Below are 24,999 nucleotides of genomic sequence, written 5' to 3'. Positions count from 1 at the left end.
TCTCAGTCTGAAGAAGGGTCTCGACCCAAAATGTTACCTATTCCTTTTCTCCAGAGATGTTGCCTGACCCGCTGAGTTACTCCCGCTTTTTGTGTCTATATAACTAAACATACATTGTTTCAGAATTGCTTTGAACCAACCCGTAACCCCTATTTGCTGGATAGAGTGAATGTGGAGAGGATGTTTCCACTAATGGGAGAGTCTAGGACCAGAGGTCATGGCCTCAGAATTAAGGATGTATCTTTAGCATGGAGATGAGGAGGAATTTCTTTAGCCAGAAGATGATGAATTTGTGGAATTCATTGTTACAAGGGGCAGTGGAGGCAGTCATTAGGTGTTTTTAAACAAGATAGATTCTTGATTAGTAAGGGCATCAAAAGTTATGGGGAGAAGGCAGGAGAATGAGGTTGAGAGGGAAAGAAAGATAGAAACATAGAAAATAGTGACAGGAGGAGGCCATTTGGCCCTTTGAGCCAGCACCGCCATTCATTGTGATCATTGTTGATCATCCACAATCAGTAGTATAAGAAAATAACTGCAGATGCTGGTACAAATCGATTTATTCACAAAATGCTGGAGTAACTCAGCAGGTCAGGCAGCATCTCGGGAGAGAAGGAATGGGTGACGTTTCGGGTCGAGACCCTTCTTCAGACTGATGTCAGGGTTGGCGGGAAAAAGGAAGGATATAGGTGGAGACAGGAAGATAGAGGGAGATCTGGGAAGGAGGAGGGGAAGGGAGGGACAGAGGAGCTATCTAAAGTTGGAGAAGTCGATGTTCATACCACCGGGCTGCAAACTGCCCAGGCGAAATATGAGGTGCTGTTCCTCCAATTTCCAGTGGGCCTCACTATGGCACTGGAGGAGGCCCATGACAGAAAGGTCAGACTGGGAATGGGAGGGGGAGTTGAAGTGCTCGGCCACCGGGAGATCAATTTTGTTATTGCGGACCGAGCGCAGGTGTTCAGCGAAGCGATCGCCGAGCCTGCGCTTGGTTTTGCCGATGTAAATGAGTTGACATCTAGAGCAGTGGATGCAATAGATGAGGTTGGAGGAGGTGCAGGTGAACCTTTGTCTCACCTGGAAACTCTAAGTCAGTAACCTGTGCCTGCCTTCTCACCATATCCCTTGATTCCACTAGTCCCGAGAGCTCTATCTATTAAATTCATCCAGTGAATTGGCTTCCACTGCCTTCTGTGGGCGGAGAATTCCACAAATTCACAATTCTCTGGGTAAAAAGGTTTCTTCTCACCTCAGTTTTAAATGGCCTCCCCTTTATTCTTAGACTGTGGCCCCTAGTTCTGCTCCCCCAAAAATTGGGAACAATTTTCCTGCATCTAACTTGTCCAGTCCTTTTATAATTTTATATGTCTCTATAAGATTCCCTCTCATCCTTCTAAACTCCAGTGAATACAAGCCCAGTCTTTCCAATCTTTGCCATGATTGAATGATGGAGTGGACCCGATGGACTGAATAGCCTAATTCTGCTCCTATGACTTATGATCGCTAATCCCCATAGGATGGGCTACAATAGAACATAGGATCAGTACAGCACATGGTCAGGCCCTTCGGCCCACATCGTCTGTACCAACCATGATGCCATCTAAATGAATCTCATCTACTTTTCCGTGATTTATACACGTCTGTGCATTCCCTATCCATGTGCCTCTTAAACGTCACGATTGTATCTGTTTCCACCAAACCCTCTGGGTGTGCATTCTAATCAACGAGTACTCTCCATGTAAAGACACTTGCTTCACAAATCTCCTTTAAACATCCCCCTCTCACCTTAAATATACCATTTGACATTTCCTCTCTGGGGGAAAAATCCAGGACATTGCACACAAATGCTGCTTGTCCAAAGCCAAAAATATCATGGAAGACCCCAGCCAACTCCATCACGGACTGTTCACCCTGCTGCCCTCTGGTCAGGGGTACTGCAGCACACAGAGCAGAACAGCCAGGTTCTGCAATAGCTTCTTCCCCGAGCCATCAGACTCTTGAATTCACAATGATCAGCCGCCATTATTTTATGTGCGAGTTACTTATTTATTTATTTTTCTTTAATCAATTTTTATTATTTGGTGTTACATTGAAGCCAGTTGCCACAGAATTTTGTTCAAATATGCACTCGTCTGTATAGTTTTGAATGACAATAAAGTTATATTCATTCATTCATTCATTCATTCATTCATTCATTCATTCAAAAAGCCGCATCCTATCTGAGCCTCTCATCATTTCATACACAATATATGAAGAAAATTGGAATATGAAATTTCTAGATATTATAAATTTGTAGAGATTAAAATAATGACGGCTTTTAAACAGCCACCGGAGTTAGAATGAGGTAAACAAATGGTTAGAATTTAAAGTGAAAGAAAAATGATATAAAATGTAGTGAAACAAAATAACAAAGGTTTCTGAAGGCAAGATTGTCTATCCCCATCTGCAAGTTTACAGATGACACTATTGTGGTGGGCTGGATCACAAACACTGACCAGGTAGAGTGCAGGAAGGAGATAGGGAACCTAGCTAGACCCTGAAGAAGAGTTTCAACACGAAACGTCACCCATTCCTTCTCTCCAGAGATGCTGCCTGTCCTGCTGAGTTATTCCGGCATTTTATAACATGGTGTCAGGACAATAACCTCTCCCTCAATGCCAGCAAGATGAAGGAGCTAAGTATTGACCAGGAAGCATGGTGGAGTACATGCCCCAATCAGCATCATTGGTGCTGAAGTGGAAATGGTTGAGAATTTTAAGTTCCTTGATGTTAATATTACCAATGATTTATCATGGACCAAACACATTGGAGCAACAACCATGACCCACACCTCTACTTCCCTAGGAGAATGACATTCCCAATGTCACCAGTGACTTTTACAAACTTCTACAGATAAGCCTACTGTTGGGATGCATCACAGCTTTGTTTGGGAACAGATCTTCCCAAGACCGCAGGACATTATAGAGATGTAGGTGTAGCCCAGTCCATCATACACACCTGACACCCCAACATTGACTCAGGAAAGCAGCCAACATAATCAAAGACTGTATTTATCCTACTGAAGAGACAAACCACAAAATCTGCTCTTACATTAAGATCTCCACACCGCACCATGAAATTAGTAAACACTCAGAAAGATATGAGTTTTCAAATTATAATGAATTGAATTAATTAACTTTCTGAACAATTCAATTAAGTAAAAAGTATTTAATCAAAGGAGCTACGCAGGAGGATTGGAGACACAGTGAACTGCAAATGCTGGAATCTGGCAAAAAGCACGTGTTGGAATCGGAAGAAGAGTCCTGATCCAAAACGTTACCCATTCCTGTTCTCCAGAGATGTTGCCTGACTCGCTGAGTTACTCCAGCACTCTGTGAAACGTCACCTATCCATGTTCTCCACAGATGCTGCCTGACCCGTTGAGTTACTCCAGCACTCTGTGAAACATCACCAATCCATGTTCTCCACAGATGCTGCCTGACCTGCTAAGTTACTCCAGCACTCTGTGAAATGTCACCTATCCATGTTCTCCAGAGATGCTGCCTGACCCGCTGAGTTACTCCAGCACTTTAGCACTGCTCTACACAAGAGGTTTGTTGAGTTCTAGAAGTATATTAAAGAGCAACCAGCCCAAGAATGATGAGAAGAGATTAATCAGAAAGACCTAAAGTTCTGGTAGACCATGAATGTATGTTTCTGAAAGTGGATCGGCAAGATGATCCCTCCAAATAATTTGTTTTGATAATGGCACAGAAGGTATGGAGGCCTGTTTCCTTTATCATCGTTACTTTTCTGCACATCTTTCATCCATGTGTTCTATATCTCTCTACATCACTGTCTACATCTCTCGTTTCCCTTTCCCCTGACTCTCTGTCTGAAGAAGGTCTCGATCCTTTTCTCCAGGCATTTTGCCTGACCCACTGAGTTACTCCAGCATTTTGTGTGTATTTTCGGTTTAAACCAGCATCTGCAGTTCCTTCCTCCACAGGAAACATGAAACATGCCTTTTGGCCCACCGAGTCCGCACTGACCAGCGATCCCCATACACTAACACTATCCTGCACACTAGGGACAAGTTACAATTTACAGAAGCCAATTAACCTACAAACCCAAGATAGACAAAACAATTTGGAGTAACTCGGTGGGACAGGCAGCATCTCTGGAGAGAAGGAATGGGTGACATTTTCTGGTCGAGATTCTTCTTCAGACTAATGTCAGGGTAGAGGGAAATACATAGATAAGGAAGTGTAAGATGCAAAAATACCTTGTAGGGATTGTCGGGGTCCCTGGACAGAGTCTAGGGAGGAGGTATAGGGACAGGTGTTGCATCTCCTGTGGTTACAGGGGAAGGTACCTGGGGAGGGGATGGTTTGGGTGGGAAGGGGTGAGTTAACCAGGAAGATACCGAGGGAACGGTCTCTGTGGAAGGCGGAAAGGGGTGGAGATGGGAAGATGTGACTAGTGGTGGGATCCCGTTGGAGGTGGTGAAAATGTTGGAGGATTATGTGTTGTATGCGACGGCTGATGGGGTGGAAGGTGAGGACTAGGAAGACTGTCTGTTGTGACTGGTGGGAGGGGAGGCAAGGGCAGAGCTGCGGGGTACCAAGGAGACATGTGTGAAGACCTCATCTATGATGGGAGAGGGGAACCCCCATTCCCTAAAGAATGAGGACATCTCGGATGTCTTGGTGTGGAACACCTCGTCTTGAGCGTCGATGCAGCATAGATGGAGGAATTGAGAGTAGGGGATAGAAGCAGGGTAGGAAGAAGTGTGGTTGAGATACTTGTGGGAATCAGTAGGCTTGTTATAGACATCAGTCGATTGTCTATCTCCTGTGATGGAGACTGCGAGATCAAGAAAGGGGAGGGAGGTGTTGGAGATGGTCCAAGTAAATTTGAGTGCAGGATGGAAATTGGTGGTGAAGTTGATGAAGTCCATGAGTTCTGCATGGGTGCAGGAGGCAGCACCAATGCAGTCGTCAATGTAGCGGAGGTAGAGTTCGGGGATAGGGCCAGTGTACGCCCGGAACAGGGATTGTTCAACTTACCCTACAAAGAGGCAGGCATAGCTGGGGCCCATGCAGGTGCCTATTGCTACACCTTGGACTTGGAGGAAGTGGGAGGAGTTGAAGGAGAAGTTGTTGAGGGTGAGGACCAGCTCCGGTAGGCGGAGTAGAGTGTTAGTTCAGGGAAATTGGATGGTTCTACGGTCGAGGAAGAAACGGAGGGCTTTAAGGCTTTCCTGGTGGGGGATGGAGGTGTAGAGTGACTGAACCCATAGTGAAGATGAGGGAGTGGGGGGCTGGGAAAGTGGAAGCCATTAAACAGACGAAGGGCATGTGAGTGAGGTGTCTTGGGCATTGGTCGGGAGAGATTGGACCAGGGGAGGATAGGATGGAGTTGAGGTACATGGAAATCATTTCCGTGGGACAGGAGCAGGCAGAAGCAATGGGTCTGCCAGGGCAGTTGTGTTTGTGGATTTTGGGGAGAAGGTTGGGAAATGATAAGGTTGGAGGCTTTGGAAGGCAGACAGCCAGAAGTGATAAAATCAGAAATGATCTGTAAGATTATGGCCTGGGGCTCATCTGTGGGATCATGGTCCAAGGATAGATAGGAGGAGGTATCCTAGTGCTGGCGCCTGGCCTCAGTGCGGTACCTACAAACCTGTATGTCTTTGGAGTGTGGGAGGAAACCGGAGCACCCGGACAAAACCCACACAGGTCACGGGGAGAACGCACAAACTCCATACAGACAGCACCCGTAGTCAGGATCGAACGCGGGTCTCTGGCGCTGTAAGGCAGCAACTCTCCTGCTGCACCACTGTGTCTTCTGAAGAAATCTGACGAGTCCTGACCCGAAATGTCATCAATCCATTCCCTTCTCAGATGCTGCCTGACCCACCGAGTTCCTCCAGCACTTTGTGTTCTGTTTAAGATTCCAGTGTCTGCAGTTCCTTGTTTATCCTTTTTCTTATTTGCATTAATGCAGTGAATGCAGAAGGAACATTAAAATATATATTCAGACGGAGAGACTATGGTGATAAAGGAAGGCATGGAATAATGACGTAGAACGTTAGAATTCTAAACAGATGCCAATAAACTGCTGGAGATTATGAAAGGTCTTTTTGAAAGTCAGAGAGTGGTGAAGGTGTGGAATTCTCTGCCTCAGAAGGCAGTGGAGGCCAGTTCGTTGGATGCTTTCAAGAGAGAGCTGGATAGAGCTCTTAAGGATAGCGGAGTGAGGGGGTATGGGGAGAAGGCAGGAACGGGGTACTGATTGAGAATGATCAGCCATGATCGCATTGAATGGCGGTGCTGGCTCGAAGGGCTGAATGGCCTCCTCCTGCACCTATTGTCTATTGTCTATTGTCTATTATCTTGAAAGGTAATGATTGAACGATATTTCTGCTGTTAAATTGTAGCAAGTAAAAATTCATTGTTTCTTTGCCAGTCCATCTGTCTATTGAAAACTAGCAACTTGATTCTTGGCTTTAGTAACAAGAGTGCAGGGACTCGTGATATTACCCTAACGACTAAATGAGAGAGTAGAAGACTTTTTTGAAGAATATTACAGTACTCAGGAGAGAAATTAATAAGCACTTGAAAAGGAAAAGTAGAAAAAATATGAGGAAGTTAGAGGAAAATTGTAGCAGTGTTTCTAGACATTACAGCACATACATGAAGGCAGGACAAAACAGCAGCTGTTTCAGACAATGCAGCCACATCCCACACTTTGTGAAAATGCAAAGGCAATTATTTCCTGAAGAAAGCAGGAAAATGTCTGGGGAAGAAAATGGTGGGCACTTTTGTGCAAATCTCTTCCTAACTACAGGTAAGTAGGAAAGAACTGCAGATGCTGGTTTAAATCGAAGGTAGACACAAAGTGCTGGAGTAACTCAGCGGGTCAGGCAGCATCTGTGGAGAACATGGATAGGTGACGTTTCACAGAGTGCTGGAGTAACTCAGCGGGTCAGGCAGCACCTCTGGAGAACATGGATAGGTGACGTTTCGGGTCGAGACCCTTCTTCAGACTCATCCTAACTAGGCAAGGCATCAAACACAAATTGCTGTAGGGACTCAGCAGGTCAGGCAGTGTTTTGGGTGGGGACCCTTCTTCCGAATGATGGAATTGGGGGGAAAGGTGGAAAGGAGGTGGGGGGGTGGCAGGACAAGCAAGATGGGTCTCAACCGAAACGTCGCCTATTCCTTTTCTCCATAGATGCTGCCTATGGAGTTACTCCAGCACTCTGTGAAACTTCACCTACTCCTTTTCTCCAGAGATGCTGCCTTACTCCAGCTTTTTGTGTCTATAAGTGATAGGTGGATACAGGCGAGGAGGGTTTGATTGGCAAATAGGTGGAGTGAGATGACAAAGACTGGAGGTGAGAAGGAAGCAAAAGCAGAGATGGGGGTGAAATGTAAATCTGGAAGGAGGGATGTGGGTGGGTGGGGTCAGGGGGGAGAGGCAAGGAAGGAGGGATGTGGGTGGGTGGGGTCAGGGGGGAGAGGCAAGGAAGGAGGGATGTGGGTGGGTGGGGTCAGGGGGGGAGAGGCAAGGAAGGAGGGATGTGGGTGGGTGGGGTCAGGGGGGGAGAGGCAAGGAAGGAGGGATGTGGGTGGGTGGGGTCAGGGGGGAGAGGCAAGAGTGGGGATTCCCACAGGTCCATTTTGTCCTCACTTTTCACATCTTTCCTTCCTCCAGCATCTGCAGTTTCTTGTGTCTCCATCTATTGGACTTTACAAGAACAAGTAGTGGCTTGAAGAACATATGAAAGAACCTAAAGGAACTTGACCGGTCGAAGTGGAGAGAATATTTCGTCTTGTGTGAGAATTTTAAACCAGGGCGCTTAGTTTCTAAACAACAGCCCACCCATCTCTAAGTCAGACATAAAATGACAATTTATATCTCAGAGACTCAATGATGTTTGGAACCCAGAGGAAACGAACAGGGGCAGCACGGTGGCGCAGCGGTAGAGTTGCTACCTCACAGCACCAGGGACCCGGGTTCGATCCTGACTACGGGTGCTGTCTGTGCGGAGTTGGTACGTTCTCCCTGTGACCACGTGTGTTTTCTCCGGGTGCCCTGGTTTTCCCCACATTCCAAAGACAGAAAGGTTTGTATGTTAATTTGCTTTTTAAATTGTCCCTGGTGTGTGGGATAGTACACGGTGATCACTGGTCGACGTAGACTTGGTGAGCCAAAGGGCCTAATTCCACGCTGTATCTCTTTAGTCTAAAGTCTAAAGGAATCAGAGAATATATTTAAGGTGGAATGAGATGTACTGAGGTTAAAGGTGTTGGGGGAGATGAGGCAAGAAAATAGGCTACAATCAGATAACCTTTCGGAAGGTGAGTACAGCTCGAGGGGCTGATTGGCCTAATCCTGCTCCGAATGTGCATGTCTGAATGTAATAAAAAGGAACGGCAGATACTGGTTAATACCAATGAAAGACACAAAGTGCTGGAGTAACTCAGTGGGTCAGACAGCATCTGTGGAGAACTTGGATAGGTGACGTTTCACAGAGTGCTGGAGTAACTCAGTGGGTCAGGCAGCATCTCTAGACAATAGACAATATACAATAGACAATAGGTGCAGGAGTAGGCCATTCAGCCCTTCGAGCCAGCACCGCCATTCAATGCGATCATGGCTGATCACTCTCAATCAGTACCCCGTTCCTGCCTTCTCCCCATACCCTCTCACTCCGCTATCCTTAAGAGCTCTATCCAGCTCTCTCTTGAAAGCATCCAACGAACTGGCCTCCACTGCTTTCTGAGGCAGAGAATTCCACACCTTCACCACTCTCTGACTGAAAAAGTTCTTCCTCATCTCCGTTCTAAATGGCCTACCCCTTATTCTTAAACTGTGGCCCCTTGTTCTGGACTCCCCCAACATTGGGAACATGTTTCCTGCCTCTAATGTGTCCAATCCCCTAATTATCTTATATGTTTCAATAAGATCCCCCCTCATCCTTCTAAATTCCAGTGTATACAAGCCTAATTGCTCCAGCCTTTCAACATACGACAGTCCCGCCATTCCGGGAATTAACCTAGTGAACCTACGCTGCACGCCCTCAATAGCAAGAATATCCTTCCTCAAATTTGGAGACCAAAACTGCACACAGTACTCCAGGTGCGGTCTCACCAGGGCCCGGTACAACTGTAGAAGGACCTCTTTGCTCCTATACAACTCCTCTTGTTATGAAGGCCAACATTCCATTGGCTTTCTTCACTGCCTGCTGTACCTGCATGCTTCCTTTCAGTGACTGATGCACTAGGACACCCAGATCTCGTTGAACATCCCCTCTTCCTAACTTGACACCATTCAGATAATAATCTGCCTTTCTATTCTTACTTTCAAAATGAATAACCTCACACTTATCTACATTAAACTGCATCTGCCATGTATCCGCCCACTCACACAACCTGTCCAAGTCACCCTGCAGCCTAGAGAACATGGATAGGTGACGTTTCACAGAGTGCTGGAGTAACTCAGTGGGTCAGGCAGCATCTCTGGAGAACATGGACAGGTGACGTTTCACAGAGTGCTGGAGTAACTCAGTGGGTCAGGCAGCATCTCTGGAGAACATGGATAGGTGACATTCAAGTCGGGATCTTTTCTTGCTTCCATTCCCCCTCCCCCCACCCACAAACGTCACCTGTCCATGTTCTCCTGAGATGCTGCCTGGCCCTAACATTTGCATGTCTGAATCTCCAAAGGAAACTGTGTATGTGAGCCCTCACTGTGCCTGCAACCTTCAATCTCCAGTGAAGCTGCCCCATTGCTGTCAGTGGAAGGGGTCATAGCATTGTGCCAAGAGGTGTCAACATTGCCTTTGTTTTAGCTGTTCATGAGATGGGCCATAGCTGGTAAAGCCAATCTTTATTCTGTGCTTCAGTATGTCTTAGGGAGGCATGGTGGTGCAGCGGGTGGGGCCGCTGCCTTACAACGCTAGAGATCCCAGTTCAATCCTGATCACGGGTCCTGTCTCTGCGACTTTGCATGTTCTCCCTGTTTTCTCCGGGTACTCCGGTTTCTTCCCTCAGCCCAAAGACGTGTGGGTTTGTCGATTAATTGGCCTCTGTAAATTGCCCCTAGTGTGTCTCGAGTGGATGAGACAGTGGGATGACATAGAACTAGTGTGAATGGGTGATTGCAGGTCAGTGTGGACTTGGTAGGCCGAAGGCCCTGTTACTGTGCTGTAACTCCAAACTACAATGAAAGTGCCTCAAGTGTGGAGGAGCTCAGGGAGTCAGGCAGCGTCCGTGTAGAGATTGGACAGGTGACGTTTTGGGTCAGGTCCATTTGTTAGACCTGCCGAGTTGCTCCAATACCTTATAGACACAAAAAGCTGGAGTAACTCAGCAGATCAAACAGCATCTCTGGAGAAAAGGAATAGGTGGCTTTTCGGGTCGAGATCCTTCTTTAAACTGGGTGACGTTTCGGGTCGTGACCTTCCATCTGCTCCAAGATTCACGATCAAGATTCCAGCATCTGCTTTCTGTTGTGTCTCAGTATTTCCCCAGATCTTCTGCAAGCAGAGCAAGCGTTTGCTGTCAACTATCGACAAGAGGCAGGTGTGGAGAGTAATCCTTGACACCGACAGAAAGCATCGTGGCGGTGACTACACTTCAAAAGCAACGTCAAAGCAATTAATGACATCCCAGGGCCATGAAAGTTGCAGTGTAAGTGCAGGGCCTTGCGTTACACTGAAGGACAACTGGAGTCTGTAACACAGCAAGCCTTGACTCTACATGAGCCTTCACTGTCTGGAGCCTGTGTTCATACTCATGCTTTATGGCAAGAGGTATATTTATGTATCTACAATGTCTGGTGTATGGCCATCAGGCTCTTGAACATCACACAACACTGACCTCTGTAACTGTGATCAACAGACTGTGATTTTACTGCACTTAAGACTTTGGTTTTTCATAATTATGGTTACCTAATATTCATTTATTGTACATTTGATTATTATATATTATCAGTTTGTTATAGGCACAAAATGCTGGAGCAACTCATTGGGTCAGGCAGCATCTCTGGAGAGAAGGAATGGGTGACGTTTCGGGTCAAGACCCTTCTTCAGACTTTCTTCAGTTTGTTATTGTGTTTCGAGACCTGTAAAGCTGTGGCAAGGAAGAGTTCCATTGTTTCGTTGTGGCTACCTCTGACAATTAAACACTCTTTGCTTTTGCCTCTTTTGACTCTTGTTTATAGCAAACTTCCACCACAGGTGTCTGAAGAAATAAAAACGAACCGACTGCAGGAAGAACCCGTTTGCACCTGTTTGTGAGAATCTGATAAGGAAGATGTAGACCTCACACACACTCACAGATCTATTCAAAACAATTCCATTACAGCCAACCCCATGTGGTGCACGTGCTGATACTCTCATTGTGCACAGGACCAAAGAAAAAAGCTGTTCATGTGGTCACCACAGAATATTTCTTCTTGCTTAATCTTTTACATGATAGTGCAGTAAAACACAGACCTCTCTGAAGGAGATCCCAACCCAAAATGTTGCCTGTCCATTACCTCACAGATGCTGCCTGACCCGCTGAGCCTGTCCATTACCTCACAGATGCTGTCTGACCCGCTGAGTTCCTCCAGTAGTTTACCCTTCTCTGAAATTTATTTCCAATACTATTGCGCAGGGCCTGTCTACACCAAGTATAATGGTATTCAGTACATGTGGTCTGAAGATGGGAAACAATTGAATCTTAGACCCAGGGAGTGGAAACATATTGTGTAGGAAGGAACTGCAGATGCTGGTTTACACCGAAGATAGACACAAAATGCTGGAGTAACTCAGCGGGACAGGCAGCATCTCTGGATAGAAGGAATGGGTGACGTTTCGGGTCGAGACCCTTCTTCAGACTCTATATTGTCCTTTTATATCATAATTTCATTGGTCCATACATAGAACAGGACAGCACAGTAACAGGCCCTTCGGCCCACAATGTCCGTGCCAAACAAGATGCCAAGATGCCAAGTCTACCTGCACTTATGCACTTAATACATATACCTCCATACCTATAGTGTAAACTGGTTAGGTTCAGGTTTATTATCGCCACATGTAACAAGGTACAATGAAAAGCTTTGTGTTGCCTGCTATCTGATCAGATCAGACAATGCCATACATGGTGGCACGGCACAGTGGCACAGAAGTAGAGTCGCTGCCTTACAGCACTTGCAGCGCCGGAGACCCGGGTTCCATCTTGACTACAGGTGCTGTCTGTACGGAGTTTGTACGTTCTCCCCGTGACCTGCGTGGATTTTCTCGGAGATCTTCGGTTTCTTCCCACACTCCAAAGACATACAGGTTTATAGGTTAATTGGCTTGGTGTAAGTGTAAATTATCCCTAGTGTGTGTGGGGATCACTGGTGAGCACAGACTCGGTGTGCTGAAGAGCCTGTGTCTGGGCTGTACCTGTAAACTAAATACAATCAGGTCAAACTTAAGTACAACAGGTAGAGCAAAGGGGGAATTACAAGGTGCAGAATATAGTTCTTAGCATTGTAGTGCATCAGCTGCAGAGCCATGCTGTTTACGATGATGGGAATGTGTGAAGAACATATTACAGGTAAAATCGATGAGCTGGCATTGGCCCTCTGGGCTCAATGGCTTCCTTCCATCTTGCAGGGAGACATGGAAATATGCAGAGGGGTCTGGGTGCTCTGGTATAGGATTTGCAAAAGGCTGATATTCAGGTTTAGCAATTATTCAGAAAAGCTAACAGAATATTATTGTTCATTGCTGGAGGAATAAGTGCTATAAATAGGGAGGTTAGGCTCCATTTATGTAGGGCTTGAGTGAGACCACATCTGGAGAGTTGAATGTTGGTCTTCTATTTATGGAAGGGTGTTTAAGGAAAGTTGGAAGCAGTTCAGAGAGAGTTGACTAAAAATATATCTGGAATGTGTTGGTTGTCTTATGTGGCAATGTTGTGCAGTCATATCCTTGATCCATTGAATCGTAGAAGACTCAGAAGTGACTTGTTGGAAACATTTAATAGTTTGATGGGTCGCAACAGGATGAGTACAGAAAGGATCCTTTATCTGTGGGGGAAATCAAGAACTAGGAGTCAGTGATTATAAATAAGGAGTTATCTATTGAAGGCAGCAATGAGGCAATTGATTGTCAGAAGGTAGTGAGTCTTTGGAAATTTCATGTTCATAATGATCGGAGCAGAATTAGGCCATTCAACCCATCGTCTACTCCGCCATTCAATCATGGCTGATCTATCTCTCCCTCCTAACCCCATTCTCCTGCCTTCTCCCCATAAACCCTGACACCCGTACGAATCAAGAATCTATTTCTGCCTTAAAAATATCCATTGACTTGGCCTATACAGATTCAAGATTAAAGATTCAAGATTTAATTTATTGTCACATGTACCAATTAAGGTACAATGAAATTTGAGTTACCATACAGCCATACAAAGTAAAAAGCAACAAGACACACAGCCACATAAAACACAATTTAACATAAACATTCTCCAGCGGACTCCACATTCCTCACTGTGATGGAAGGTAATAAAGTTCAATCACCTTCCTCTTTGTTCACCCGCGGTCGGGGCTGTTGAACCGCTGCCGATTGTCCAAGGCCTCACATCGGGATGATCAAAACTCCGTCATCGGGACGGATTGAAACTCTCTCCGCGGCATGGAGCTCCCGAGTCAGCCTCTTCTTACCAGAGACCGCGGGCTTCACGGTGTTAACGTCCACAGGCCCCGCGGTTGGAGCTCTCCACAGTCGATCCTTGACAAAGGATCGCAGCTCCACGATGGTAAGTGCGCGCAGCGCCCTGGGTTGAAGCGCCGGGCTGGTCTCCAGGAAAGGCCACCAACTCCTCGATGTTAGGCCGCAGTGGGGACAGAGATAAGATGCGGAGAAAAATCGCATCTCCATTGAGGTAAGAGATTGAAAAAAAGTTTCCACAATTCCCCCCACCCCCACCCCCCACATAAAACAAACCAAGAAACACTAAAACATACTTTAACACATACTTAAAATAATAAAAACAGTAGAAAGGACAGACAGACTGTTGGGGAGGCAGACTGTGGTGGCGCCACCTGATTGAAAAAAAGCCTTCTGTGGCAACGAATTCCACAGATTCACCACCATCTGACTAAAGAAATTCCTTTTCATCTCCTTCCTAAAGGAACATCCTTTAATTCTGAGGCTTGTCCAAGACTCTTCCACTAGTGGAAACATGCTCTCCACATTCACTCTATCCAAGCCTTTCACTAATCGGTAAGTTTCAATGATGTCCCCCCTATTCTTCTAAACTCCAGCAAGTACAGGCCCAGTGCTGTCTACCTCAGTATTACATCCCTGTTTATTTGTATTCTAGGCCTCTAGAAATAAATTGCTTTTACCTTCATCACTACCTCAGATTCCAGTGAGATTTGAGTACTCTGAAGGTGGAGGTGGACAGGTTCATGATAGGCTAGACACAAAATACTGGAGTAACTCAACGGGACAGGAGCATCGCTGGAGAGAAGGAATGGGTGACATTTCGGGTCAAGACCCTTCTTCAGGCACATCCTATTCATGATAGGCTAAGTGTTTCATTGTTCTGTTTGGGACATATGACAAGAAAACACTTTTTGACCCGAAACATCACCCATTCCTTCTCTCCAGAGAAGGAATCGAGGGATATGGGGAGAAGGCAGGCACAGGTAAATGATTGTGGATGACCAGCCATGATTATATTGAATGGCGTGCTGGCTCGAAGGGCCAAACGGCCTCCTCCTGCACCTATTTTCTATGTTTCTATGTTTCTATGTTTCTATGTTTCTATGCTGCCTGTCCAACTTTTCCCCCAGCATTTGGTGTCTATCTTCGATGTAAACCAGCTTCTGTAGTTCCTTCTCACACATGACAACAAAACACTCTTGAATCTTGGAAAGTCGGAGGTTGAGGGGAGACGATAGAATTATATAGAATTACTAGAACAGGGTGGACCTCCTGCATTGGTCTAGCACCCTCCCCTCCCCCCCACTCCCCCCTCCCCCTCCCCCCCACTCACCCACTTACCCACTCCATCCCCCCTCAACCCCCATTATCCTCCCCTCCTCCCCACCCCCCTTACCCACTCCATCCCCCTCAACCCCATCCCTCCTCCCCCCCTCCTCCCCACCCCTCTTACTCACTCCATCCCCCTCAACCCCCATTATCCTCCCCTCCTCCCCACCCCCCTTACCCACTCCAGCCCCCTCAACCCCATCCCCATGGAGGTGCAATTATGATCAGACGAGCCCTGACATTGCTAAATAGTGGAGCAGGAGTAGACTTGATGGGACAAATGGCCTAATTCTGCTCCAAGAACATGAACTTATGAAGGATCACTTTCAGTCTATATATTTGTATCCACATAAATCCTTGTCTGGATATCAGGTTGGCACAGCGGTAGAGCTATTGCCTTACAGTGCCAGAGAACCCGGGTTCCATCCTGACCATGGGTGCTGGCTGTACAGAGTTTGTATGTTCTCCCTGTGACTGTGTCCGGTTTCCTCCCACACTCCAAAGATGTACAGGTTTGTTGGTTAATTGGCTTGGTGTAATAAAAAAAAAAAATTGTCACTAGTGTGTGTAGGATAGTGTTAATGTGCAGGGATCGCTGGTTGGTGAGAACTCGGTGGGCCAAAGGGTCTGTTTCCACACTGTATCTCTAAAACTAAAACTAAAACTAATATCAAGGGATATGGGGAGAAGGCAGGCACGGGTTACTGATTTTGGATGATCAGCCATCAGGTCAAATGGCCTCCTTTACCTATTTTCTATGTTTTCTATGTTTTCTATTAAACTAAAATATGGCAAGATAGAAGTTGGTCTGGGCATCATGTTCGACACTGACATTGTGGGCTGAAGGGCCTGTCCTATGCTGTGTTGTTCTAAGATCTACAGGGGGAAAAAAATCAAATTGCTTTGCCTTATCCTTGCCTTGCCTGCTGAGTTTTGTTCAGTGAACAATGCAGATTGGCAGGGCATGTTACTGACACCTCATGTGGCCCCTTACATGCTCCGGTACTGTTCATTCAACCAGGTTAGCCCCTGATGTCAATGCAGCTGGAGTGAAAGAAGTCTCAGACTGCCATTGTCTACAGCCCTCCTACTACTGATGGGTGTCTCTTGAATGTCTGGACTAGGCTCTTGGATACAGAAACAAGGAACCGCAAATGCTGGTTAACAAAGTGCTGGAGTAACTCAGCGGGTCAGGCAGCATCTCTGGAGAACATGGATAGATGACGTTTCACACAGTGCTGGAGTAACTCAGCGGGTCAGGCAGCATCTGTGGAGAACACGGATAGGTGACATTTCACAGAGTGCTGGAGTAACTCAGCGGGTCAGGCAGCATCTGTGGAGAACATGGATAGGTGATGTTTTGGGGGCAGGAGCCTTCTTCAGACTCATCCATGTCCTATCCATGTTCTCCAGAGATACTGCCCCTCCAGTACTTTATGTTTTATGCAAGATTCCAGCATCTGCAGTTCCTTGTACCTCAATTGAAATCCCTCACCCAGGGTTCTTGAGTCCTCAGCACCTCATCAGCTTAGGAGCACTGAACTATCAGTTTAGTTTAGTTTAGTTTAGTTTAGTTTAGTTTAGAGATACAGCATGGAGATAGGCTGTGAGTCCACACTGATCATCGACCGCCCATTCACACTAGTTCTATGTTGTCCCACTTTCACATCCACTCCCTACACACTAGGGGCCATTTACTGAGGCCAATTAACCTACAAACCTGCATGTCTTTAGAATGTAGGAGGAAACCAGGGCACCTGGAGGAAACCCATGCAGTTACAAGGAGAATGTGCTGATTCCATAGACCCGAGGGCAGGATTGGTCCCGGGTCTCTGGAGCTGTGAGGCAGCGGCTCTACCCGCTGCACCATTGCTGCAATAATTTGCAAGATGACAGATTGACGGTGGACTGCAGGCTGTAATGTATGTGTTTGAATAAGCCAATTGAGTTCCCATGGACTTCTGCATCAATGTCGAGGTTCCCCAGATCCATTGGCCCTTGACAGAACATCATCAATGCTAGAGTTGTCATTAAAGCTCGATGTTGTCAAGCTGGAAAAGGTACAGAAAAGATTGACGAGGATGTTGCCAGGACTCAAGGGCCTGAGCTACAGAGAGAGGTTGAGCAGGCTGGGATTCTATTCCTTGGAGCGCAGGAGGATAAGGGATGATCTTATAAAGGTGTGCAAAATCATGAGAGGAATTGATTGGGTAGATGCACAGAGCCTCTTGCCCAGAGTAGGTGAATCGAGGACCAGAGGCCATAGGTTTCAGGTGAAGGGGAAAAGATTTAATAGGAATCTGAGGGGTCATTTTTTCACACAAAGGGTGGTGGGTGCATGGAACGAGCTGCCAGAGGAGGTAGTTGAGGCAGGGACTATACCAACGTTTAAGAAACAGTTAAACAGGTACATGTATACGACAGGTTTAGAGAGATAAGGGCCAAACACAGGCAGGTGGGACTAGTGTTGATGGGACATGTTGGCCGGTGTGGGCAAGTTGGGCCAAAGGGCCTGTTTGCATGCTGTATCACGTTATGACTCTAAGACTGTGTCATAGCAGAGGTGGACAGAGGTGGAGTGTTATTCTAGATGTACCCATCAAAGCAGCACAAGTAGAGCTTCATCCAAGCAGTAGTCTTCCACCTGTAATTCTGCTTCCACTCTTTCCAAATATAATTGCATTGCACCTCAAATGTTCCTGAACCTGTGCAATGTGGCATCATGACAAAGATGTCTGAAGAAGGGTCCCGGCCCGAAATATCACCTATTCCTTTTCTCCAGAGATGCTGCCTGACCAGATGTTACCCTAGTTCTTTGTATCTATCTTCAGTATAAACCAGCATCTGCAGTTCCTTCCAATACATTTTGTCTGCTCCACTGCAAAATCTCCTCAAGGTATGTCTACTTTAAGAAGTTCGCCTCCTCTCACCAAAGGGAGTTCTGCAACATTTTCTCCCACTGTTCCCTCTGTGATCCTTACTGCTATCCGACTCTACGGGAACTAAAGAAGTGTTCCAACCCGAAACGTTGCCTATTTCTTTTCTCCAGAGATGCCACCTGACCCGTTGAGTTACTCAACCATTTTGTGGCTTCAGTAACTCTTTCTTCGGTTACTCAGCGTGACTCACTGAGTAACTCCAGCATTTTGTGACTTCAGTAACTCTATCTTCGTTACCTCAGACTGACCCACTGAGTTACTCCACCATTTTGTGTCTTCGTTAACTCAGACTGACCCACTGAGTTACTCCACCATTTTGTGTCTTCGTTAACTCAGACTGACCCACTGAGTTACTCCACCATTTTGTGTCTTCGTTAACTCAGACTGACCCAGTGAGTTACTCCACCATTTTGTGTCTTCGTTACCTCAGACTGACCCACTGAGTTACTCCACCATTTTGTGTCTTCGTTAACTCAGACTGACCCACTGAGTTACTCCACCATTTTGTGTCTTCGGTAACTCTACCTTTGGTAACTCAGACTGATCCTTTGGTTACTCCAGCACTTTTGTGTCTATGGTCATGGTAGAGATTAATTTTTGTTTTACATTTAACATGTTTCCTGTAGTATACAAGAGGAGGTGACCTAGTCTGCTTTTATTAACATAGCTGAACATGACTTTTTCACAAGTATAATTATTTTAAAGACAGCCTGGGCCACCACCTGTGAAACATAATTATAATTTATGAAAACTAACTTAAAACAGCTGTTCTGGAGTCTTTCATGGTCTCATTGGTGTATAATAGTCATTTTCTCTGTAAATAATATTTAATTTGTGTCTTTGCATATTAAGTCACAGATTAAATTCAAGAGCTTCTTCAAACAGATGAAATCTCATCCTTATTACTCCTTTGTGCCCCAATTTCTCCTAAATTGTGCCCCAATTTAGTTTAGTTTAGTTGAGAGATACAGCGCGGAAACAGGCCCTTCGGCCCACCAAGTCCGCACCGACCAGCAATCCCCGTACATTACCACTACCCTACACACACTAGGGACGATTTACATTTATACCAAGCCAATTAATCAACAAACCTGTAAGTCTTTGGAATATGGGAGGATGGAGAAGATCTTGGAGAAGATCTTGTGAATAGATATTCCAGCAGTTTTTAAGGGCTTCAACTTTGTAGTTCAGGATGGGATTATAAAAGAGGCGTAAAATGTTGCTAATGCCCCATCATCAACACAGCACAGTCGTACAACTCTCTGTCACAGTGAATGGAAGCTGTGAAACAGCTGTGTGAAGCCAAGCAGGGTGAACTGATGGGTGTTGGTCAGAGTGTACTGCATGTAAACGGCAATGTGATCAATGTCCTATATCTCCAGGTTGCCGGGCAGCGCCCGTGGTGAACGATTCCAGGTGGCTATAGCCAGATCTGTGTTGTGTTGTGTTGTGTTGTGTTGTGTTGTGTTGTGTTGTGTTGTGTTGTGTTGCGTTCAGTTCAGTTTAGCTTAGTTTAGTTTAGCTTAATTTAATTTATTGTCACATATACAGTGAAAAGCTTTTGTTGCGTGCTAACCAGTCAACGGAAAGACTATATATGATTCTCAGATGTTGATCTCTTGAGAACAGATATTCCAGCAGTTTTTAAGGACTTCACCTTTACAGTTCTGGAGGGGATTATGAAAGAGTTGTAGGTTTAACCTGGGACATTAGCCCAGGCTAAGGGTCTGTCATTACAGCACTTTTTACAAGAGGCGGAGTGTTATTCTAGATGCACCCAGCAAAGCAGAGACAAGTAGCTTCACCTAAGCAGTAATCTGCCATCTGTAACCTTGCTTCCAGTCTCTTTCCAAATATAATTGCATTGCACCTCAAATGTTCCTGAACCTGTGCAATGTGGCATTGTTATAAAGGTTAATTTTGCTTTGTATGTACCATATTTCCTGAAGAATATAATAACTGGTGACCTAGTCTGCTTTTATTAACATGGCTGAACATGATTTTTTCACAAGTATAATTATTTGCACCACGATATTAATGCAGAGGATCAAATTTTCCTTGTGCATCCCCTTTGATGTCTCATTTTCACACCTCATCCTCCCTTATCTCTGTGTCTCTCTCTCCCCTGACTCTCAGAGCTGTTGCCTGACCCGCTGAGTTACTCCAGCATTTAGTGTCTACCAAAGGGGGCTATCGTGACTCATGGAAATTGAAGGCAAAGAAACAGTTAATAAAAGAGTAGAAGCATAATTAGTCAGAGTGGAAAATCTTCTAGGCAGTGGAATGGGTCAGTGGCACATTACTCATTTGTAGAGCATTGGGAAAGACCCCAGACATGCCATTGTAGCAGAAGCGGAAGAGAATCTCCAGAGCCAAGCATGTTGTAAAGCTTTAAAATATACTATCTTTTCATCAACGCACATCGTTCTAGGTTCAGGTTTAATATTGTTGTGTGTTCCGAGGAACAGTGAAAAGCTTTGCTCTGCATGCTATCCAAACAGATCATACTTCACATAAATACAGTCAAGCACATGTACCACAGGTAGTGCAAAGAGAAAATTACCAGAGTGCAGAATATCATGTTACTGCATTATAGTGTTACAATTACAGTGAAAGAGTGTAAGATCCACAATGAGTTCATGTGATAGGAGCAGATTAGGCCATTCGGCCCATCAAGTCTACTCCGCCATTCAATCATGGCTGATCAATCTCTCCCGCTTAACCACATTCACCTGCCTTCTCCCCACAAACCCTGACACCCGTACTAATCAAGAATCTATCTATCTCTGCCTTACAAATATCCATTGACGGCCTCCACAGCCTTCTGTGGCAATGAATTCCACAGATTCACCATCCTCTGCCTAAAGAAATTCCTCCTCATCTCCATTCTAATGGAACGTCCTTTTATTTTGAGGCTATTGCCTCTGGTCCTAGACTCTCCCAATAGTGGAAACATCCTCTCCACATTCACTCTATCCAGACCTTTCACTGTGCGGTAAGTTTCCATTATATACCCCCTCATCCTTCTGAACTCCAGCGAGTACAGGCCCAGTGCCGTCAAACGCTCATTATGAGGTGAGGTTGGAGGATCTGGACTACACTCCAGCTTATGGAAGGACCATTCAGTAGAATAATTACAGTGAGGTAGAAGCTGTAAAATACTGCACATAAATACAATCAAGTCAAACACGTATGTGGAAACAAGGAAATGTAGCTGCTGCTTAACACAAAAGGACACAAAATTCACAGTAGGTACAATACATGGGGAAGGTACAGAGTGCAGAATATAGTTCTGAGCATTGTAGCGCATCAGTTCCAGAGACAAGGCCAATGCCCGTAATGGGGAAGAGGCGAATTGGACAGTACCCTAGCTTCAGTCTGAAGAAGGGTCTCGACCCGAAACGTCACCCATTCCTTCTCTCCAGAGATGCTGCCTGTCCCGCTGAGTTACTCCATCTTTTTGTGTCTACCCCAGCTTCAGTTGTCTGATAACAGCGGGAAAGAAGCAGTTCCGAATCTGACAGAACGCACGTTCAAGCTTTTGAGTCTTCGGTCAGACAGGGGTGGGGAAAGGAGGCATTTTGAGGCATCATTCCTGGAGATCATAGGTTACATTTAGAGTTGGAACCCCTCTTCACACAGATTGTTGTGGGGGGTGGTGTGAATGCCATGTGACAGAGGCCTTCCCCAGGTGCCGCCACCTCAATGCCCACCCGAATGTTCGTCGATCGGCGGGACCGGGAACCCACCTGAAGGTTTAGTTTAGTTTTGTTTAGTTTAGAGATACAGCGTGGAAACAGGTCCTTTGACCCACTGAGTCTGCACTCACCAGCAATCCCCCACATTAACAATTTAACATTTATACCAAGCCAATTAACCCATAAACCTGGGCATCTTTGGAGCCTGGAAGGAATCTGAAGATCTCGGATAAAAACCCACGGGCAGAACTTACAAACTCCGTACAATAGACAATAGACAATAGGTGCAGGAGGAGGCCCTTCGGCCCTTCGAGCCAGCACCGCCATTCAATGTGATCATGGCTGATCATACAGACAGCACCTGTGGTCAGGATCGAACCCGGGTCTCATAGCGCTGAAAGTGCTGTAAGGCAGCAACTCTACCACTGCGCCACCGTGCCACCCTCGGCAGACGGTGTAACCGGGAGGAAGCTGGAGGTGAGAAGCAAGGGCCAGTGGGAGAGTGAACCGGGGTAATGCCTCCAGCACCTTCAAGGTCGGCCTGCAGGAGGCGCCACCGGGTCACAGTGATGGCCGGGCGAAGTGAGGAGGAGAGCGTGCGGGCCGAACGGACTTTGGATTTTGAATACTGGTGCCATAAATGGCAGCGCCCGCGTGTATAATATATATAACAAGGAATTTCACACTGCAGTTGCATATGTTGCAACTAAAGCACTGTTGAACACTATTGAACTGGAACGCTGGGAGATAGGAGGGGCAGGACAAAGCATTGTAGGGAATAGCTGAACACGAACAAGGGGGGGGGGGGGGGCATAGACCAAATATGAAAGAAAGTGTGAGCAAAAGGATTGGTGAAATGTGAAGCTAGAGGAAGGAATGTAGGCGGAAGGGGTGGGGGAGGGGTGGGGAGGGGTGGGGGAGGGGAGGGGTGGGGGTGGGGGAGGGGTGGGGGAGGGGTGAAATAGGTGCAAGTCCAGGTGGGGCACAGGGAAGGGGAGGGGGGAGGGACAAAAAGGGGAAGTGTGAGGAAGAAGTGAGAGGGGGGATTGCGTGGGCTTTGAAGAATTCAGTACAATTTCAGGCTCTAATGTCAACTCTGTGAAGTTCTTTGGACTCCCAGGGTTAGATGAAAGCCTTGCGATTGTAAAGCAATCCTTCCCGCAGAGTAAACACAGGAAAGGAGGAGAAGCAGCAAAGCTGGTCCTGTGCGCGTGGTTCCTTCAGTTGGTGGTGGCGTTGCAGTGATGGGACTGACAAGGTAGTCCCAGTACCCGTGTGACTGAGTGAAACTCAGTGGGACTAGTTGAGACCCCTGTCAGACACACCCTTGGTGGGAGTGGTGGGAAACTTGCAACCAGCGCAAATCCCCGTGAAGCTGTGCTCTCTGGAAACATCAAAATCAAAGAAGCAAATGGAGATCTAAAGTAAACACAGGAAATGCTAGAAATTTCCAGAAAGTCATCCGACTTGGCGCGGACCAAAATACATCCAATCATCTTCCGTCGGGCTTGTGATCCCATTAACCCATTAACCGCCTCCCCAGGGCAGCATTTATCCATGTAGGTACATGGAACTGCAGACGCTGGAGAACAACAAAAACCTACAGAGTGCTGGAGTAACTCAGCGGGTCAGGCAGCATCTGTGGAGAACATGGATAGGTGACGTTTCACAGAGTGCTGGAGTAACTCAGCGGGTCAGGCAGCATCTGTGGAGAACATGGATAGGTGACGTTTCACAGAGTGCTGGATCCCAACCAATCGAACATTGGGATGTGGGAGGAAATTGGCACAAGGAGAAATAAAGAAGATATGCAGCGAGCATCCGAGGTTAGGATCAGATCTGGGTTTCTGGAACTCTGAAGCAACAGCTCTCTCTGTTGTACCACTGTACTGATAGTAATTAATCCACTTAAAATATATTTCACAAGGCTGACCAAAAGATGATCAGTCTGAAGGAGGGTCTTGACCCGAAATGTCACCCATTCCTTCTATCCAGAGATGCTGCCTGTCCCTCTGAGTTACTGCAGCTTTTTGTGTAAATCAGCATCTGCTGTTCCTTCCTACACACCAATCGTTTCATCGTTGGCATAGGATTTGACATGGCATAGCATTTACAATGGGGATGGGCACAAAACATGGCATAGCATTTACAATGGGGATGGGCACAAAACATGGCATAGCATTTACAATGGGGATGGGCACAAAACATGTTTTGCCTGTGTTTTGCTCGGATGCTCGCTGCATATCTTCTTTATTTCTCCTTGTGCCAATTTCCTCCCACATCCCAATGTTCGATTGGTTGGGAGATTAGCTGCCATTATGTGGCCCTAGTGTAGATGGACAGGTAACATTCTAGGAGGATTGACGGGTATGTGATAGTGAGGGGTCTATAACAGAATAAATGGAGGATGAACACCTCCACTCAGTCTGCCTAAATCTGCATGATCTCCCGGTTAAAGACTAACCCCCCCTCACAGTCCCACACTGACCTTTCTGTCCTGGGCTTCCTCCATTGTCAGAGTGGGGCTCAGCACAAACTGGAGAAACAGCACCTCATATTTCGCTTGAGCAGCTTTCAACCCAACGGTATGAAACTTGATTTCTCTAACTTCAAATAATGCTTACTTTCCCTCTCTCTCAATCCCTCCCCATCCTAGTTCTCCGACCAGTCTGACGGTCCCCTTTATTAAATTTTTATCTCTGTATGCTTCGTTGTCACCTTCCCCTAGCTAACAATGATCCATTCTACATTTTCCTTGAACTTTGTCCCCTTTGATGTCTAATTTTCACACCTTACCCTTCCTTATCTCTGTATCTCCCCCCCCCCCCCCCGAAGAAGGGTCTCAACTAAAAAAGTCACCCATTCCTTCTCTCCAGAGATGCTGCCCAAGTTACACATTAATCTACACATTAATCCTGCTGAGTTACTCCAGCATTTATTGTCAGAATAAATGGAGGGATTGTTTCCATGGCTGTTCCCTAGGAGCTAGCACAGATGTAATGGGGTGAATGTCCCCCTGTGTTTAGTTTAGTTTAATTTAGAGATACAACGAGTCTGCACCAACCAGTGATCCCAGCACATTAACACTAGTCCCTGCACATTAACACTGTACACACACTAGAGACAATTTATATTTATACCAACCCAATTAACCTGCAAACCTGTCCTGCAAACCTGTATGTCTTTGGAGTGTGGAAAGAAACCGACGTTCTCAGAGAAAACCCACGCAGTCATGGGGAGAACGTACAAACTCTGTACAGACAGCACCCATAGTCGGGATCGAACCTGGGTCTCTGGCACTGAAAGCACTGGAAGGCAGCAACTCTACCGCTGT

The sequence above is a fragment of the Rhinoraja longicauda genome, chromosome 11 (genome assembly GCF_053455715.1).
Source record: "Rhinoraja longicauda isolate Sanriku21f chromosome 11, sRhiLon1.1, whole genome shotgun sequence".
In the NCBI taxonomy this organism is placed as follows: domain Eukaryota; kingdom Metazoa; phylum Chordata; class Chondrichthyes; order Rajiformes; family Arhynchobatidae; genus Rhinoraja; species Rhinoraja longicauda.
The sequence above is the reverse complement of the archived record's forward strand: the minus strand, read 5'-3'. Positions refer to the sequence as shown.